At 33.5% G+C, this 16,346-nt stretch overlaps 1 pseudogene; it reads left to right on the top strand.

Moving 5' to 3' along the window:
- The first annotated feature begins 14,575 nt into the window (after positions 1–14,575).
- LOC127102026 (probable CCR4-associated factor 1 homolog 11) lies at positions 14,576–15,435 on the top strand (annotated as a pseudogene).
- The last annotated feature ends 911 nt before the right edge of the window (positions 15,436–16,346 follow it).

Here is a 16,346-nt window from a genome sequence, read left to right as displayed (position 1 = left end):
ATTAAGAAGCCTTTCAAAAGTGTTGAAAGGAAAACTAAATTACTTGATCTTGTGCACTCAGATTTGTGCGAATTTAATGGCATGTTGACACGTGGAGGGAATAGATACTTTATTACATTCATAGACGATTCCTCTAGATACACTCATGTATATCTCTTAAAGCATAAAGATGATGCATTTAATGTCTTTAAGACTTATAAAGCAGAAGTCGAAAATCAATTAAATAAAAGTATAAAGGTCCTTAGAAGTGATAGGGGCGGCGAATACTTTTCAATTGAATTTGATGCATTCTGTGAAAAGCAGGGTATAATACATGAATTTCGGCACCACGAACACCGCAACAAAATGGCATGGCAGAAAGAAAGAATCGAACATATCAAGAGATGATGAATGCCATGTTGATGCATTCTAAATTACCCCTTAACTTGTGGGGTGAGGCATTATTGTCCGCCTGTCATATAATCAATAGAATTCTGTTAAAGAAAACTGGTATATCTCCATATGAGTCATGGAAAGGCAGAGCGCCAAATATCGGTTACTTTAAAGTGTGGGGGTGTGTGGCATACTACAAAAACATGGACCCTAAAAGAACCAAGTTGGGTCCTCGAGGAATAAGATGTGCTTTTGTAGGATATGCACAACACAGTAAAGCATATAGACTCTTAAATCTAGAATCTAATGTAATTGTTGAATCCCGGGATGTAGAATTCTTTGAAAACCTTATCACAAAGGATAAAGGATCGGAGTCGGCCACTAATAAAGAATCTCATGAAGATAACTCTTCTCGGATTGTAGAAATACAAACTGAAGGCACTCCTATAATCATTGAACCACAACCCGAGCCTAGGATAAGCAAGAGAATTCGGAAAACAAAGAATCTAGGACCAGATGAGATTGATTCTCAATCTATTTCCTTTTATCTTGTTGAGGGAAATTGTAAGAACTTTGTTCAACGCATTCCGATTATTCTTCAAGTGGAAGATGATCCAAAAACTTATAAGGAAGCAATAACTTCAAGGGACTCCACTTTTTGGAAAGATGCCATCCAAGATGAAATGGATTCAATTGTATCAAACCACACTTGGGAACTTGTTGACTTACCTAAGGGATCAAGGCCCATTGGATGCAAGTGGGTGTTTAAGAAGAAATACCATAGCGATGGTACTCTAAACACTTATAAAGCCAGATTAGTGGCAAAAGGATTTAGACAGAAAGAAGGCATAGATTACTTCGACACATACGCACCAGTAGCAAGAACAACTACTATTAGATTGTTGTTTGCCTTAGCATCTTTGAATGATCTTATAATCCATCAGATGAATGTTAAAACAACGTTCCTAAATGGAGATCTCGATGAGGAAATCTACATGGAACAACCGGAAGGCTACCTGCTTCCTGGAAATGAACAAAAGGTGTGTAAACTTGTCAAATCCTTATACGGACTAAAACAAGCACCAAAACAGTGACATCAAAAATTTGACTCTGTAATACTCTCAAATGGATTTATTCCTAATTCTTGTGACAAGTGTTTATACACAAAGACGTGCAAAACCACTGTAATATTCCTTTGTCTCTATGTCGACGATATGTTGATCATTAGTAATGACTTAAAAGGAATCTTAGAAACAAAGAAGTTTCTAACATCCACTTTCAAGATGAAAGATCTTGGACTTGTTGACACAATTTTAGGGATCAAGGTTAAGCGAAATAGTGGGGGTTATGAACTTAGTCAAACCCACTATATTGAGAAAATGCTTGATAAGTTTAAACATCTAAACTTTAAGGAAGTAACCACTCCATTTGATCATGCCAACAAACTTCAAAAGAATAATGGAAGATCAGTGGCTCAATTGGAATATGCAAGTGCAATAGGGTGTCTAATGTACCTAATGCAATGTACCAGACCCGACATATCATTTGCAGTCAGTAAAATGAGTCGATTTACTAGTAATCCAAGTAATGAACATTGGAAGGCAATTACAAGGATTTTTGGCTATCTACTGAAAACCAAGGACCTTGGTCTTCACTATGGAAGGTTCCATGCCATATTAGAAGGATACACTGATGGGAGTTGGATATCTAATATTGGAGACCATAAATCTACAACTGGATGGATATTTACACTTGTTGGTGGAGCAATTTCTTGGAAGAGCAAGAAACAAACATGCATTACACTTTCGACCATGGAATCAGAGTTCGTGGCTCTCGCTTCCGCCGGTCAAGAAGCGGAATGGTTGAGGGATCTTCTGTTGGAAGTTCCATTGGCTAAAGACAATGTCTCAAAAGTGATGATACATTGCGATAGCCAAGCCACATTAGCAAGAGCATTCAGCGAAGTGTATAATGGAAAGTCTAGACATATAGGACTTAGACATTCGTTCGTAAGAAAATTGATTAAGGATGGAATCATTTCACTCACCTACATACGAACATGCTATAACTTAGCAGATCCGTTTACTAAGCCACTGGCCAGAGACTTAGTACGAACAACCTCGAGAGGAATGGGGTTGAAACTCCTTAAATAAAGGTTCCGACAGCGGCAGCAACCCAATCTTATGTTAACAAAACATTAACTTCAAGATTCAATGGGTAACAACAAGTCGTTGAATTGGATGTAAGTCAAGAATTTGGGAAATAAGGTTGACTGTGTTGAATTGAGGGTTGAGGTTTCCAAAACCTCTTAATGAAGTTCATTAACGAAGAAGAGTATCTATTGGAAAGGATGCTATATGAACCTCACCTATGTGAATTTTGAGATGGTGTCGTCTCAAAGTGAGAGTTGGAGTTTCTCTCATGAAAAATTCATCAAAAGGATAGCATATGGCCATAAATAAGTGCTAAGCGAGATATGTAAAGGAAGAACCTTTAAAGAGTGTGTGTAAGGTAACGCCGGTCTGATCCCATGGATTAATGGTTTAAAAGCTTTGCTACCAAACATTCCGATTAAACTTTGCGTTATCCTCACTAAGGTTAAGTTTAAAATCGAAAGATACCTAACTGTATTAACACTTTTTATATTTCACTATCTGGAATGATTTTTGTCATTATTAGAACTAGTGGGGGATTGTTGGAAATTGTTTTGCAATATTAGTTCCAAAATGACAAAAGAGTTAAATAGCATTTAATGCTTTGCTTTAAGTCCCACATAGAAAGTGGAGACATCCTTTAAAGCATTTATAAATGCTTTGGAACTTTAACTCACCAAAGGAACAAAGAGAATAAGGTGCCACATGGACATGTGGTGGTCCCAAGCATTATGCCACTTGACACAACCAATGAACCCTCGCCGGTGTTGCCACCGGCGACACCGGCTCCGGCTCCGGGACCGGGACCGGGGGCGTGGGCGTGGGCGTGGGCGTAGAGGCGCTAGTGGCGGCTTGTAGGCGGCACTTGAGCACTTGCGTTTTTATTAGTGCTCAGAATTTTAGTTATTGTTTTGTTTGAATTTTGAATTCAATTTTCATATCTTTTCATGAAATAGTGTCATATATGAAACATTGTGTTTTATGGTGAAATGGTGTTGTTTCATCAAAGGTCGCAAACTTTTGAAACAACATCCATATCTCCTATAAATATATGATTCTATTCAGAAAAATAACACAAGAACTAAAAACGTATTTCTCTTCCAAATTCCAGAAAAACCTTCCTTGCATTTCGGGTTCTTCACTTGTCTTGTGCAGACTCGAAATTAAGGCTGATATTATCCTGAGTGTTCTTGCATTTTCCAACTCTAAGACATATAAAAGAGTGCTTGAAATACTTTTAAGGAAAGTGATTCTCAATCACGATTCAGTCCTGGATCCATTTAATTTTACCGAATTTTATAACAATATATATATATTCTGAGATCAATTCACTATTTGATCAAATATTTGTCAATATTAAAAGCATGTAAAATTTGGTTAGTAAGAGAAAACAAGTACTTAGTTTAACAAGTAAAGTATAAAGCTTTTTGATGTCTGCTACAATATATATTAAAGAATTATAGAGACCATTATGAACTTCATTAAAATGTGGCTTCGTTGCATTTTTTGTGCTCTCAATCCACGGTTGAACTCTCTTGTATGGGCCAATAATATGATCATGATCCTTCTAGTCTAAAAGCTGCATCCAAAAAATATGTAATATCACCATGTTATCAGAAATTAATGCAAAAAGAAATGTTGATTAAAAATGGAAGAAATGTGGGGTATATTAAAGACGATACTCATACCCCAATTAATGCAAAGCAAAAGTGTGTATAATTGTTGAAATATTCAAAAGACTTGAATACAATACAAAATATTATCACTTAAATAACAGCTATTGTTAAAATGTTTCTGCCATACTGCAATATACCCGTCTTTGTTCAAAAACATTCAGTAGAGTCGAGTGGTACGATTAAGCATGACTGGACAAAACCAAAGCCAAAGTTACATTACACATATCATGATTATGAAAGCATTTCTTAGTAATAATGAGTTACCCGTCTTTGTTCAAAAACTTTCAGTAGAGTCGAGTGGTATGATTAAGCATGACTGGACAAAACAAAACCCAAAGTTATATTACACATATCATGATTATGAAAGCATTTCTTAGTAATAATGAGTTGAACAAAGTCCAAAAACTTATTGACTATTAAAGCTAGTCGAAGAAAATTACATAATTGAAGAAAACTGAAATTCAATAATACAATTGCTAAAAAGCTTCAATAAATTCAATCTAAATGGAAACTTGTTTCAACTATACCTTCCTATTTTTCTTCTAAAGCTTCTTCGTGCTTATATCAACAATAAAACCAAAATATATAACAACCATTAAAGCGACTATTGTCAAAAAGAGTACTAAAATTATCAGAATGACATGTTTGTAGAATTTGGTAAAACTTAGTATCAATACTTAATTAGTATTTGTGTGAAAACAATTTTGATATTCGAATGATTTATTATTGTGTAACTTTAATATCCAGTTCTGATTCTAAGTTTATGACGTTCAACGTCATCAATTTCTGAACATTTATTCTGAATTCCTATTATGTGATTCACTCATGAGAAGTTCTGAAAAACGCTATGTTGTTGCTACAATATTCTTTCTGCTTCTGTGTTGATTCACTCTTAATAAGTTTTGGAAAGACGTTGTGTTGTTGCTACAATGTTCTCTTCGCTTATGTTTTTGGACGTGACTCTGATCATCAAACTTCTGAAGAATGACAAGCTTCTGAAGTTTTGTTACTTAGATGAAGACTCTGAAGATCTCAAGCCAGACGCTGTCAAGGTTCTAGCTGAAGATTTTCTGAAGTTTTGTTACTTAGCTGAAGACTCTGAAGATCTCATCATATCTTTGTGTTTCATTAATACATAACCAAATAACAATAAAACCCATCATATTTGAATAAAACTTTATCATTTATTATTAAAAATCAAATTAGATAAAAGTGGAATAAAAAATATAAAATAATAACATTAAAGTCTGGTTGTAACCAGTATTTGTTAATAAGTCCAATTGTTATTGGCATTACCTGTCAAGTCCAGTTGTAACTGGTATCTTTTTAAAAAAAGGTCTGGTTGTAACCAGTATTGTTTGCGAGTCCAATTTTTATTGGCATTACCTCTCAAGTCTGGTTGTAACTAGCATCTTGGTTTCAAAATCCAATGGTAATTGGTACATGTAAGTATGGTTGTAACCAACATTTGTTTGCAAGTCCAATTGTTATTTGGCATTACCTGTTGAGTCCAGTTGTAACTGGCGCTCAAATTTTAAAATCCAGTTGTAACTGGTATCATTCTAAAGTCTGGTTGTCACCATCATCTGTCAAATCCAGTTGTAACTGGTATCCTTTTAAAGTCTGGTTGTCACTAGCATCTTTCAAATCCAGTTGTAATTGGTATCCTTTTAAAGTCTGGTTGTCACCAGCATCTGTCAAATTAAGTTGTAACTAGTATCCTTTTAAAGTCTGGTTGTCACCAGCATCTGTCAAATCCAGTTGTAACTGGTATCCTTTTAAAGTCTGGTTGTCACCAGCATCTGTCAAATCCAGTTGTAATTGGTATCCTTTTAAAGTCTGGTTGTCACCAGCATCTGTGAAATCCAGTTGTAACTGGTATCCTTTTAAAGTCTGGTTGTCACCAGCATCTGTCAAATCCAATTGTAACTGGTATCCTTTTAAATTTAGGTTGTCACCAGCATCTGTCAAATCCAGTTGTAACTGGTATCCTTTTAAAGTATGGTTGTCACCAGCATCTGTCAAATCTAGTTGTAACTGGTATCCTTTTAAAGTTAGGTTGTCACCAGCATCTGTTAAATCCATATGTAAAGGGTATCTTTACGTTTGGTTGTCACCAGCACCCTTGAAGTCCAGTGGTAACTGGCACTAATTCGTCTAAGGATGGTGGTGATCTACGTTTATGGTATAAGTCCAATTACTTTTGGCACCTACAGAGTGTTTTCTGTCCTTTCTGACCCTGGTGCTTCCTAGAAAGCTATCGTTTTGACTTTTTCAGTGACAGTATTTTCCAAAATTTTTGATCGGACGATTGTCTTGTGAGAAATATTCGGATTTGTCAAGAATGTTTCAAGTTGTCATCAAGTCATGTATGAACCTGTTGATATACTCTCTTTGAACTTTCAAATGTCGTCAGGTCACGTTTGAACTTAATGTCAGAACTCCATGACATTCCCCAGCATTGCCAGGTCATGTATGAACCCGTTGCTGAACTTTTTATTCCAGTATTACCAGGTCATGTTTGAACCTGTTTTTAAGACCATTTTTCTTTGATTATTCCAGTGTTGTCAGGCCATTTATGAACTTGTTGTGGGAATTTTCTAAAAATAATAATATATATTCGACTTGTTAGTAAGTCATGTGCGAACTTACTGACGGAATCTCTTGTATTCAAAGTGTCATTTATCAACTTTCACTTTGAGTACTCCCCAGTGTGTGTCTGACTCTCCAGCATGATTGTTATCCCTAGCGAGTTGTTTTACCCTATTTTCCTGTTTCTCTGTGGGCCATCAGTATTCCCCACAGATTGTTTTGTCTGGAATGACATCTCTTGTTAAGGATTCACTATGTCCCTAACAGATAAGTTCAGAAGCAAAAGTCTTTCACCCATGCATATCACATCATAGCATTTTCATTTCAGGATCAAAATCCGGGTATTCTTAGTATTTAACTATCTCCCACTGTGATCATATGAAGAGTGTCCTGTTGCATATAATCTGGTTGAAGATACTTAAATAGAGGCAATTGTTACACTCTGATTTTGACCCTGAATCGCTGATTCAACATATCCATCATAGCTATTGCATCCATACATATCATAACATGCATTCCATACCGCATAGTGTCTAGAATATCAGTCGAAATAATTTTTTTGGAACTACAGGCGATCCGGTTGAGTTAGTCGTCAGATGTGCGTCAAATCAGTAGACGAAAATTTTTAAAATCAAGCTTGCAAACACCAGTTTTATTAATCTATGTTTCCCGTAGTTTAATCCGGTATTCTCGATTTATTTTTCGACTAATTTTTTGTTACCTTTTGGCCCGCCTGACCCTTTTAACCGGTCAAAACCTATTTCAAAATTAAAAGAAATGTTGTATTTTTCAATAAATTTATTTCGCACTAATCATTATGGTGCATTCATTTTAATTTTCTGAGCATTTTGGTGCCCAAATTTTATTCACTGTTGATCCATTTTTTTTCGTTTTTCCATCAGAATAACCAAATCAATTATTTAGATTTATTTGTGCCTTTTGTTTGAATTTTAATTATGTCGTTTATTTTTAAATAATTTTTTAAGGTAGTTGTATTTAATTTTAATTTATCTTGAAAAAAGAATCAAGAAGAAATAAGAAATATCTTGTGTCTCCCACTCTTCGTCTGCCATGTGGCCCTTGATTTTGAATTGGTTGGAATGTTGAGTGGAGACACCACTCATACAGTGGGTTGGGTGCAAGGAAATTAAGGACATCTGTATTTTTCCTTCCACAAAAGATTCCTCAGATTTTCCCTTCCGCGTAGAGAGAGAAAAAGGACTCGGGGAATTCCAAGAAAGAAAAGGGGGAGGCCACTACTGTTGAAAAGAAGGCACTGGCTGAAAATTCCAAAAAGGAGAACGAGAGGAGGGAGGGAGATATATTTCTTTTTCTACTCACTACCAAAAAAAGATAGCATTTTTTTGGAAGAGTGACCCTTTTTCTTCTTTCAAGATAGCACCCTTCACTTCTTTTTTCCGTCGCCACCCTTCCTGCTAACGACATCACAGACGTCGTCTCATCGACAGCACTGCCGCCGTCTCCGCTGACGACGCACCGCCACCGAAAATCACCGTGACCCAACCTCCACGTTCCGCTGCACATCGCCCTCGACTCTACACCGAGCTGCACTGAACGATGCTCACGACCACACCTTTTTTACTACCAACTCCACCGTTGCTTTCTTCATACATATCGGTAACCCTTTTTTTATCCCTTTTGAGGGGTGTGCAAAAATATGGTTAACCAAATTATATATCTAAACTGAATTGCATTGCACCATAAAATAACTAAACCACTTGAATGGTTAATGAACTGAACCATTTAAATTAACCAATTATAATTCAGTTTAAAACCGGTTCATAACTAGTTTTCTTTTATAAACTGCTTTAGTTATAATTTTTTTAATAAAAAAAAGAAAAATTATTGAGAGTGAAAAAAAATAGAAATTAAAAATATTTATAATTATGAAAAATTAAAAATATTTTATTAAAAATTAAAAATAAAATTATAAAAAAAATATAGTTTATTTAGAAAAAAATCTGAAAATAAAATATTTTGTATTCCATAAAATAATAAATAATTTTTTTCTGAAAATAATTTTTTTTATTCATTAAAAAAATATAATTTAATTTGAAATAATTTTTTTTTCAAAAAAATAAAAAATTATTGTTTTCCAAAATAAAAAAATTCTGAAAAAAATATTTTTTTTTGAAAAATAAAAATTTCAGAATAAAATTATTTTTATAGTGAAATTTTTTCGCAAATTTTATGAAATATAAAAATAAAATAATTTTTTTTTATTTTTCCAAAAATAAAATTCGAATAAAATTTATTCTGAATTTTTTTCCCCGAAAAATTAAAATTAAAATATTTTTTTTTAAATATTTTTTTTTGCATGAAATTTTCAAATTATCTATTCAGATTTTTTTTCAAAAAAATAAAAATTTTAAATAATTTTTATAAATAAAAGTTTTTTAAAAAAAATAAATATTTTCATTTTTTTTAAATTAATTATTTTTTATGAAATTAAAAAAATTGATTTTGAAACAGTTCAAATTATAAAATTGGTTTATAATTGTAAACTGATTATAAACTAGTTTATAAATACAAACCGGTTATAAACTAGTTTTAAACTGAATTGAAACCATTTTAGCAATTAACTGTATTATTTGTAAAATGGTTATTATAAACTGAACTGAACTATAAATGTGGTTTGGTTCAGTTCAGTTCATGAACCACGAACACCCCTACTTTTGACTACTTGTTTGCTTTGTTGTTGTTATTTGATTTTATTCCATGAGTGTTTTTTCGGTTTGAGTTGATTAAAAAAAAATTACATGAGAGAAACATAGAGATAGTAGGAAAGAGATGAGGTTGTATTTTTCAGTTTGAGTTAATATACATGCATATTGTTAGTTTATGGTTATAAATATAAATGTTTGTTCTAAGTTTTTTTTCCTATTATATATGCATACTGTTAGTTTATGTTTATAAATATAAATGTTTGTTCAAGTTTTTTTCCCAAATATATCCATATATTATTTTCCGGCGTGTTGTCTATATAAGTTCCGTTGTTGGCAAGTTGCATATATAAGTTAGGTTGAAATTCTCACCTGTATGATTGGGCCAGTTATATACATATATACATAAGTTTCAACTTAAATTTGTATATAGATATGCATGTGCATTTGTGTGAATAATATATATATATATATATATATATATATATATATATATATATATATATATATATATATATATATATATATATATATATATATATATATATATATATATAGATAAAAGTAAGCTTCTCATTCTAAGTTATAATACAAACATTCTATTTTTTTTAGAATTTTATATGAATATATAAAGTTTCTATTCTAAGCTTTTAATATTTACACAATATTTTTTTTTTAAGTTCTATACATATATAAAAAAAATCTTTGTTCTAACTTTTTTCTTCATGCATATGTACTGTTGGTTTAAGAGTTATATATATTAACATTGTTTCCATTATTTTAAAATTATTTGTTAATTTAATTTTATTGTTTCTATTATTTGTGAATTTTATTTTATTAATTTCAAATGTTAGAATTAGGGCTATAATCCATGAGTTATTGGACCCTCTTTTCTTTTACTAGCTTATATCCACATACGACAAAATGTATCCCCCTCCCATTTTTTCAAATACTTTTGTAAGTCGATTGCTCATAGCATCGCCATCAACCTCACATGGCTTACTCTTGGGCCTTCTTACAATGAGATCATCCCCTCGCACCTACACTCATGCATTGTTTGTTTGTTGATTTAGCCCGATTTATTTGTTTCATTATTTTTGAATCCCCATGCGACGAAATGTACCCCCAATTCCATGATGTGTAATAATTTTACTATTTTATTTCTTTATTTGCTTGATTGTTTAGCTAGTTACTGACACAAGAATAAAATCAACTTCTTTTCAAAATTATCAAAAAAATAAAAACTCGATCCAACGTCGAGTATTTTGTCAATAAGCAAAATCAATCCATTTCTTCCTTCCGTTCCATTTCATTCAAACCACTTCATTCAAATCTTTCTCAATCATCCACCAAACGCTTGATCCAACGTCAAGCCATTTTCATAATAAAACTCAAAATACTTAATTCCTATTTAACACTTTTTCAATAAAGGTGGAAATGGAACATGGTGGATACCATGAACTCATGAGATTAAGATTCGAGGTGGATGCCTCGCCTATTTTAGTTCTCGCCATCATTCAAAATTGTCAAAGCATTTTCTTCAAACCCTTTCTCAATTAAATTCAAAAACACTTAATTCTTATTAAATATTTTTTACAAATAATATGGAAATGGAACATGGTGGATAGCGCGCACTCCTGAGACTAGGATTCAAGATGGATATCTCGTCCATCCAAGTTCTCGCCATTACTCAAAACACATTCAAACCAATCAAACCTTTTCTCGCCGCCGTGCGATTGACCCTTAAACCCTTTCTCAAACGAAAGGTATTTTGTTTCAAGACAATGCAAAGCAATGTTTCGTCCACTTGAACGTGTGAGCAATCTTGAGACATTGCCCGTGAATGTTGAGTTGTAAATCCATTTGACTGTTATGCAAACATCCCTTTCTCCACTTGTTTTGGGTAGTCCAACAATGTTTTCGTTGATTGAAACAAAGTAGCTTTCGCTAAAATCGACCAACAAACAAACATTTTTCTACCCAGAACTACGTAAGCCTTGAGTTCTCTATTCCACCCAGGGATACGTAGGAGTAGGATTTGTAAATCTTTTCAGACTCATTAATAAAAAACTTAGGTTTAGTCCCCTTCGTTTCAAAATATAAAAACACTCTTCTCTCTTCTGTTCTTTCTTTCCCACCTAATAACTTGAGAAGCCTAACATTTCCAACTAACACTAACGCGCGCAACTAACCTAATGGATCCCGTTGAGTACAACGGACGTAAGGGGTGCTAATACCTTCCCCTTGTGTAATCGACTCCCGAACCCTGATATTGGTTGCGATGACCATAATCATTGTCGTTTTTTCTTGGTTTTTATCGATATTTCCCCTTTCCTTTTTAGGAATAAATAAAGTTCGGTGGTGACTCTGTTTAGTCCATCATGTGAGTGTGCGATTGCGCTACGCTAAGTCGTGTTTTCATTTTTTGAGGTGCGACATAGACATCCTTAGCAGCTTAGTTGAGACACCAATCATATTATCTAGAAAGTGGATTCTCGTGACACATGATGGGTAGAAGGAATGTGTTCCAAGATTTGGAACTTAAGCATGGAGGCTTTGTTGGTTTCGGAGGAAACTAGAAAGGACATATCATTGACTCTAGAATTATTGGTAATGGTAAGCTCCCTTCTATTACTAATGTTCTTTTGGTCGATAGTTTGATGCATAACTTATTGTCTATTAGTCAGATTAATGACAACGGTTACGATATCATTTTTATTCAAAAGTCATGTAAGGTTGTCAGCCAGAAAGATGGCACGGTCCTTTTTAACGGAAAGAGGAGGAACAACATTTATAAAATCAGACTTTCGGATCTTGAGGATCAAAACAAAAAATGCTTAATGTTTTTTAATGAGGAGAAATGGGCATGGCATAAAAGTTTGGGCTATGTTAGCATGAGAAGGATTTCTCAACTAAATAATCTTGGATTAGCCAAAAGCTTACCCAACCTGAAGTTCACTTCATATGCTCTTTGTGAAGCATGTCAGAAAGGCAAGTTTTCTAAAACTTCTTTCAAAGAAAAAACCGTTGTTTCTACCTCTAGACTATTAGAGCTTCTGCACATTGATTTGTTTGGGCTAGTGAAAATTGCCTTTATTAGTGGTAAGAAGTATGGATTGGTCATAGTCAATTACTATAGTCGTTGGACATGGGTAAAGTTCTTGAAACACAAGGATGATTCACATTATGTGTTCCCTACCTTCTACTCACAAGTGTAAATAAAGATGGATTGCAGAATAGTAAGAGTCAGAAGTGATCATGGTGGAGAATTTGAAAATAAGAACTTTGAAAATATTTTGGATGCAAATGACATTTCTCATGATTTCTCATGTGCTAGAACTCCACGGCAAAATGGGGTTGTAGAAAGGAAGAATATGACTTTGCAAGAAATGGCTTGCACCATGATCCAAGAAATTGATATGGTTAAGCATTTTTGGGCAGAGGTAGTTAACATAGCATGTTATATTCATAACATGATTTCTATTAGACCTATTCTGAGTAAGACTCCTTATGAATTGTGGAAGAACAAAAAGCCCAGCATTTCTTATTTCCATCATTTTAGCTGTGATTGCTTTATGTTGAACACTAAAGAGAATCTTGGCAAGTTTGATTCTAAGGCGCGGAAGTGCTTACTGTTAGGATATTCTGAACACTCAAAAGGCTATATAATCTTTAACACTGAGAAACAAATTATCGAGAAATCAATTCATGTTAGATTCAATGCTAAGCTTGACCCTGAAAAGTCAATTCTAGTTGAGAAATTTGCAGCTATGAAAATCAATTTTTCAGAATCCAAGGATAGAGATTCTGGAGATAAAGACTCAGAAGGAAAAGCTAAGGACGCTGGAGGAAAAGAATAAAAAATGACTCAACCAGAAGTTGTCACTGTTCTAACTGATCATAAGAAGAGTAGACCAAGAACTTATCATTTTAAAGAATTGATTCTAGGAGATAAAGATGCATCAGTCAGAACTCGATCTTCATTCACACCTTTTGAAGAAACTCTTATGGGTTTGGTATCTTTGATAGAGTCCACATTTAATGATGAAGCTCTTCTGGATAATGAATGGATTTTAGTTATGCAAGAGGAACTGGATCAATTCACCAGAAATGACGTTTGAGATCTTATTCAGAAACCAAAGGTTGTCCATGTCATTGGAACCAAATGGGTGTTCGGAAACAAGCTCAATGAGAAAGGTGAAGTCGTAAAAAACAAGGCTCGACTAGTAGCACAAGGTTATAGTCGGCAAAAAGGTATAAACTGTACATAAACCTTTGCACCATTTTCCAGATTAGATTCTATTCGTCTTTTAGTTTCATTTACAGTAAATGATAACATCATTCTGTATCAAATGGACATTAAGAGTTCATTCTTGAATGGATACATTTATGAAGAAGTGTATGTACACCAACCCCCTGGTTTTGAAAGTTCTCAAAACCCAGATTTTGTTTTCAAACTTAAAAAGTCGTTATATGGTTTGAAATAAGCTCCCAGTGCTTGGTATGAAAGACTAAGTAACTTCCTTTTGGAAAATGATTTTACTAGAGGGAAAGTGGACACAACGCTCTTTTGCAAAACCTTTAAAAATGATATTCTAGTTATGAAAATTTATGTTGATGATATTATATTTAGTTATGTTAATGCTTCATTATGCAAAGAGTTTGCTAAGTTAATGCAGGCTGAATTTGAAATGAGTCTGATGAGAGAACTTAGGTTCTTTCTGAGGGATTCAAATTGTATGACTAACCTAATAAAAATAGTATGATTAAATAATTTAGTTGGATACATTTATACCAATATTTTAAATATTCCATTCATAGAATTTATTTACTTTTGATTGAAAAGAAAATTTAATAACTATATTGAGATAGAGTTGGTAGTTGAAGCGGTCAATGTTTCCACTGAAAACTGAAATTTGACTTTCGCACTTTGCACTTTCTAAATCTCTTCCTTATTTATCGTTTACTTTTAAAGCTATAAAACAACCAAATCTCTTGTCATAACATAACATCACACACAATCCTAGTATTTACAGAGTGTTCTCTCTCATTCTTTGTTTCAATTCAACTTCAAAATCAATTCTTCAAGAAACTCAACATGAGCATGTTGAAGGAAGTCATTATCCGTGAAGTTTGGGCATACAATTTAGAGTATGAACTCAATCTCATCCTTCAAACTATCTATGAACATCATGTAATCATTTCAATGGATACAGAATTTCCCGGCGTAATTCATTCCCCCAAAATTGACTATCGTCGTCTTCTACCCTCTGATCACTACAGTTATTTGAAAGCCAATGTTGATGATCTTAAACTCATTCAAGTTGGACTCACACTTTCGGATTCTGAGGGAAACCTTCCTGACTTTGGAACCAATAACAGTTACATCTGGGAGTTTAATTTGGGAGTTTAATTTCTGTGATTTTGACGTCAATCATGATCCCTGTAATTAAGATTCCATTGATATGCTCCGCCGTCAAGGGATCAATTTTGAGCGCAATTTATTTCACGTTGTGGATTTAAAGAATTTCGCTGATCTAATGTTCTCTTCGATACTTGTTTATAACGAATACGTTACTTGGGTCACCTTTAGTAGCGCTTATGATTTTGGATATTTGGTGAAGATCCTGACAGGAAAGAATTTACCAAACCAGTTAGAGGATTTTTTGAAAATAGTTGAAATATTGTTTGGAAAAAGTGTTTATGACATGAAATATATGATGAAGTTCTGCAACTCTCTTTATGGTGGTCTCGAGCGGGTAGCTACTACGTTTAATGTGTGTCGGGAAGTTGGAAATGCTTAATGTGTGTCGGGAAGTTGGAAATGCTCATTAAGCCGCATCGGATAGTTTGTTGACTTGGCATGTATTCGACAAAATGATAAAGACTTATTTTAAGGATGATGAAGCTCTCAAGCATGCCGGAGTGCTGTTTGGATTAGAAATTGCAGCTTACTAAATAGATTATAAAAAAATTATAATGAAAATTCAAATATATAAAATATTCATTCTTTTTAATTATATAATTTCATTATCTAATTTCTATTTATGTCTTTATTTTGGTGGGAGTGTATGGTTAGTAAGAGAAAACAAGTACTTAGTTTAACAAGTAAAGTATAAAGCTTTTTGATGTCTGCTACAATATATATTAAAGAATTATAGAGAACATTATGAACTTCATTAAAATGTGGCTTCGTTGCATTTTTTGTGCTCTCAATCCACTGTTGAACTCTCTTGTATGGGCCAATAATATGATCATGATCCTTCTAGTCTAAAAGCTGCATCCAAAAAATATGTAATATCACCATGTTATCAGAAATTAATGCAAAAAGAAATGTTGATTAAAAATGGAAGAAATGTGGGGTATATTAAAGACGATACTCATACCCCAATTAATGCAAAGCAAAAGTGTGTATAATTGTTGAAATATTCAAAAGACTTGAATACAATACAAAATATTATCACTTAAATAACAGCTATTGTTAAAATGTTTCTGCCATACTGCAATATTCCCGTCTTTTTTCGAAAACTTCTAGTAGAAACTTCTTGACTATTCAAGCTAGTAGAAACTTAATTGAAGAAAATTACACTGCAAAATATTATCACATATCATGGTTATGAAAGCATTTGGCACAAGCAGAATGGACAAGGAAAGTTCAGGGAGCTAGAAGGACTTTTGATCGTTCTAATTCTTCTTCGGGACCAAAGAAGTAAGGTTCTGGTAAAGAAGTTGTCTAGTATGAGTGCAAGGAGCCAAGCCACTACAAGAATGAGTGTCCTAAGAAAAAGAATGACAAAAGGCCTAAAAAAAAGTTTTCTAAAGACAAGAAAGGGCTTCTGGCTACATGGGACGACTCAAAATCATAAGAA

The sequence above is a fragment of the Lathyrus oleraceus genome, chromosome 7, assembly GCF_024323335.1.
Source record: "Lathyrus oleraceus cultivar Zhongwan6 chromosome 7, CAAS_Psat_ZW6_1.0, whole genome shotgun sequence".
Classification (NCBI taxonomy): Eukaryota; Viridiplantae; Streptophyta; class Magnoliopsida; order Fabales; family Fabaceae; genus Lathyrus; species Lathyrus oleraceus.
Note: the sequence above shows the minus strand (reverse complement) of the source record. Positions and strands in the feature narration are given on the sequence as shown.